The sequence below is a fragment of the Mus pahari genome, chromosome 5 (genome assembly GCF_900095145.1).
Source record: "Mus pahari chromosome 5, PAHARI_EIJ_v1.1, whole genome shotgun sequence".
Lineage (NCBI taxonomy): Eukaryota > Metazoa > Chordata > Mammalia > Rodentia > Muridae > Mus > Mus pahari.
In genome coordinates, this window is record NC_034594.1 from 111,251,971 (window position 1) to 111,256,948 (window position 4,978).

Here is a 4,978-nt window from a genome sequence, read left to right on the forward strand (position 1 = left end):
CAGGTGGATTTCTGAGTTTGAGGCCAGCCTGGTCTACAAAGTGAGTTCCAGGACAGCCAGGGCTATACAGAGAAACCCTGTCTTGAAAAAAAAACAAACAAACAAAAAAAGATTATTTATTTCATGTACACTGTAGCTGTCTTTAGACACACCAGAAGAGGGCATTGGATCCCATTACAAATGGTTGTGAGCCACCATGTGGTTTCTGGGAATTGAACTCAGGACTTCTGGAAGAGCAGTCAGTGCTCTTAACCACTGAGCCATCTCTCCAGCCCAGATTATCTATTTTTTATATTAGAAGGAAGAATAGTAGGGGACTGGGGCTGCATGTAGTTCAGTGGTAGAGCACTTGCCTAACTTAAGTTCATTCTCCAGTACCACAAACAAATACCCTAAACTACAAACAACCAGGCTCTCTTTTGATATCATTCCCATTTCTGTCCCAAGGCCTCACCCTGGGGATGATTGTTATCATAGATCTGTTCCACACTGATCTTTGTTTATGGTCCTTGAGTTGGAAATTGCTGCCAGGCGTGGTGGAGCATGCCTTTAATCCAAGCACTTGGGAAGCAGAGGCAGGAGGATTTCTGAGTTTGAGGCCAGCCTGGTCTACAGAGTGAGTTCCATGATACCCAGGGCTACACAGAGAAACCCTGTCTCGAAAAACCGAAAAAAAAAAAAAAAGGAAATTGCTTATTGTTATTGAAAATTGTATTTACTTATTGCCTATGAGTGTGTAGTCTGAATGTATGTATGTGTATTATGTGTCTACATGGTGCCTGTGGAGGTCAGAAGAGGACATCTGGTCCCTTTGGACTGGAGTTACTTTGTGGTTATTGGGAAGTGAACAGCTGTGGGTCACTAGGTTGGTGCTTGGAACTGAACCCAGGTCCTCTGCAAGAACAAAGAGTGCACTTAACTGATGAGTTATCTCTTTAGCTTCAAGTTGGAGAAAGTTAGTCATTCATGCAGAGTCTGTGTCTGTTTCCACTTGCATCAGCAGCGTCTTTAGTACCTAACACTTCCCCCATCCCCACCCAGGAGTGCTTATTCACAATCATAATCCCAGCATCCCGGAGGCTGGGGGGGGAGGCTTGGGCAGAGTTCAAGGCCTTCTTGGACTACGCAGTGAGATCTTGTCTCAAAAAACGAAGGGCTGGGGATGTAGTTCACTGGCAGACTATCTGCAAGTGCTAGGTCCTAGATTTGATCTTCAGCATCACTAGAAGAAAAGAAAAGGAAAAAGGCCCACGATAAAGTGAGTGCTAGCTGGATAAGCCAGAGAAAAAAGACTCTAACCGATGCCCCTTCAATAAACCCTCTAATGAGTTTCTCCTTAGGGAAATTAGCCACTATTCTGAGAGAGTCTGGCAGATGCATCAAGATGGCCACCATGGATCTTTATCTGGTGTACTTACAAAATGACAAATGAGCCCTTGCTAAAAATATGTTCTTCGTTTCGTATTGAGACCCAGTGACATCAGCAAGTCAGGAGTGGATGAACATGTACTCCCCTCTTGGGTGTCTAATTTTATTAGAATCCCCAATTTTAATGTTATTTTATTTTAGTTTTAAAAGATTTATTTTACGTGTACAACTGGATTACCTACATGTATGTCTGTGTACCACAAGCATGCAATGCCTAGGGAAGAGCACTGTCCCGGAACTGGAGTTATGATTGGTTGGCAGTTACCATGTGGGTGCTAGGAACCAAGAGTAGCAAGTGCTCCCAACTGCCATGAAACATCCCTCCAGCCCCTTAGCATGACTTTAAAGTATCACAAATAACCTCTTGTAGCTGAGTGTGGTGGTGTATGCTTCTGATCCCAGTTCTTGGGAAGTGGAAGCAGGTAGATCTTTGTGAATTCAAGGCTAGCCTGGTCTACAGAGCAGTTTCCAGGACAGTCAGGTGTCAGGGACCAGGTTGAGAAAACCCAGGCATCTTAGGACTACACAAAGAAACCCTGTCTTAATAAAGAAACAAACAGGGCTGTAGAGATGGCTCAGTGGTTAAGAACACTGACTGCTCTTCTGAAGTTCCTGAGTTCAAATTCTAATAACCACACGGTGGCTCACAACCACCTGTAATGAATGAGCAGGCTGGATAGAGCAACCATCCGTAATGATGTTGTTGGGAGATCTGACTCCCTCTTCTGGAGTGTCTGAAGACAGCTACAGTGTACTCACATATAATAAATAAATAAATCTTTAAAACAAACAAACAAATAAACGAACAAAATGAAAGGGAAAGAAAAAAAGAGAGTAACCAATAACTCATATTAAATGTCACAGAGAAAAAGACCATCAGAATGTATGCTCACATTTTTTCAAAACCTATTTTAGATGAGCATGGTGGTGCAGGTCTATAATCCCAGCACTCGGGAGGCAGAGGCAGGCGGATTTCTGAGTTGGAGGCCAGCCTGGTCTACAAAGTGAGTTCCAGGACACCTGTCTCTCGAACCACCTCCCACCCCAAACAAAACAAACCAAAAAACCAAAAAACCCTGCTTTAGTAAGTATTCTCAGTGCTTCAATCTCTCTGATAGCCTGTTGGGTCCCACCTGCCAGCCTCTAAGCATTGTATTGCGCCCCTTGCAGACACACTAAGAGTTGCTTCCCCGGACGTCCCGGATCTGGACAGCGTCCTCAGACCGCCCACTGTCAACGCCCACTAGTCGCCCGGACCAACCACCAATGTCGTCACGCCTACTCGATTGGACCCACCTTCTGGACACAGCTCCACTGAGGATCGGACCGCGCGCCATTGAGACATGCGCCATTGGGACTGAGAGACACTCAGCAGAGACAATGGGACATGCGGGAGAGGGTTGGGTTCTCCCACGTGTAATTAATAAATAGTATTCTTTCTTGTAGCTCATCTCTAATTTCAGGAAGTTTAACTCTGCAGTGCGAACCCACCCCAAGGTGTTTTCTGCCCACGAAGACACTGCACCGGTGTGCGTGGCACGGAGAAACATTACAATAGCCAACCTAGCAAAGGTGGGGGAGAAAATGTCTAATAGGACAAGGGGGTTGTGGGTCTGTTTAGGAGAAGTTCCTTGGGACGATTCCAATCTTGACTGTCTGCAGTCCAGTTCACTTGAATCAGCAACACCAGCTTTGCAAGGCCCTGCCGATTGGCACAAGTTGGGAACACCTCCGGAAGTTCTTTGGTGAGTTCCTCTCTACAAAGTCAGCGAAGAAAGCAAGGGGAGCCAAAGCCAGAGTGTCATCAGTGAAGACCAGCAAGATGGAGCCCAATGAATATCAGCAAGACAAACCAATGCCAGAGTGCCATCCACTGCCTGTTGGGTTGTACTCTTTCCAAACATCATATGTCCTCTCAAGCATCCGCTCCGGCAAAATATCATATGCCCTTTCCTCAGGCAGCTTCCAGAAAACCACCACGTGTATGTTTTCAGTAAAACATCCTCCCATAAAGACGTCACATGACACAACTGAGTCTCCAAGGAAACCAGAAATTCCCACTTCCCCAGCAGGCAGGCTAGAGTGTTAGTTTCTCCCCATTTCTTAGCTCTCTTTCCTTACTGGAACTCCTTGTTTGTTTGTTTGCTTGCTTTTTTGAGACAGGGTTTCTCTGTGTAGCCCTGGCTGTCCTGGAACTTGACCAGGCTGGCCTCGAACTCAGAGACCCACCTGCCTCTGCCTCCCAAGTGCTGGGATTAAAGGCATGTGCCACCACCTTACTATCACTCTTAAGTCAGCTACAACCTTCCTATTTCTCTGCTTGTCTCTGTCCCTTCCTTGACCAAATTCTTAGACCTCATGCTTTTCAGCACACAGAGCCCTTAGGGTCCTTTCAGACTCCCAGCCCTTCTGGCTTTCAGGACCTGTCCCTCTCTCATCTCTATCCCGGCGACTTAACTGTTTGTCAAGACACTAAGGCTTAGTACCGCCTTCCTTGGCAGGACCAGTCACTCTGTGCTATGGTGGATTTTGTTCATGTCCTGTAAGAGTCACAGATTCTCACCATGTGTGTGAGTTCCATAGAAAATGACATTCTGCTCCAGAATGTCTACTCAGCTTTTGTATTTTTTCCTTTTTAATTGTTTTTCATGTGTTACATTTTCCCCTATGAGAATAGGTAAAACTCTACATTGAATGGAACAAGCAAGTGCAAAGCTGTATTCTGGTTAGAAGCTGGCATCCTAAGGCCCTGTTGACACACAGAAAGAGGACTTACAGCAAATAGGTCTGTAAAGATGTGCCAAGAAAGTGCAAGGAAAGGGCAAAAGTCAACATGGAAGGCCAAGTTCATCACCATCATGGAGGGTGCAATGATTAGGGAACCTCCACAAGAACACACAGACGATCCTTAATAGTAGCTCTCTACATTTTCCTTGTATTTCTCCAATATCTACAGATCTGGTATCATGGGATCCATCCAGCCCACGTGCCTTCTTGGTATGGACCAGGGAGAGTCATCCAGGGGTGCTGTCGGCTATGTCCTTCCATGCTCCACCCACTCCTGTTCCTCCCAAGGCGTGCCTTTGTGACTGACTCAGCCTCTCTGACCTGCGCCAGAGTCCCCAGCCCTGATACTCTGTCACAGGGGAGCGGCCAGTCAGACATAGATGACCTCACACGATACTACTTGGAGGCCTAACGGAAGCCTTCGATATGACGTATTCAGATTTGAATGTGGGATCCCCTTGCTTTCAGTTCTGTTCATGCAAGGTGTTCTTTACTTGGGTTGATGTCGACATCATCCTTTTGGTGGGAGGAGTCTTGGAGACATACTTGGCTAGCTTGCATTACTGCCATTGGTCTTGATAGCAGTCATTTCAAACACGTGCACCAGCTGACCAAATAAATAACTCTTTTAACACGTGCACCAGCTGACCAAATAAATAACTCTACAAGCCGGGCGTGGTGGCACACGCCTTTAATCCCAGCACTCGGGAGGCAGAGGCAGGCGGATTTCTGAGTTCGAGGCCAGCCTGGTCTACAAAGTGAG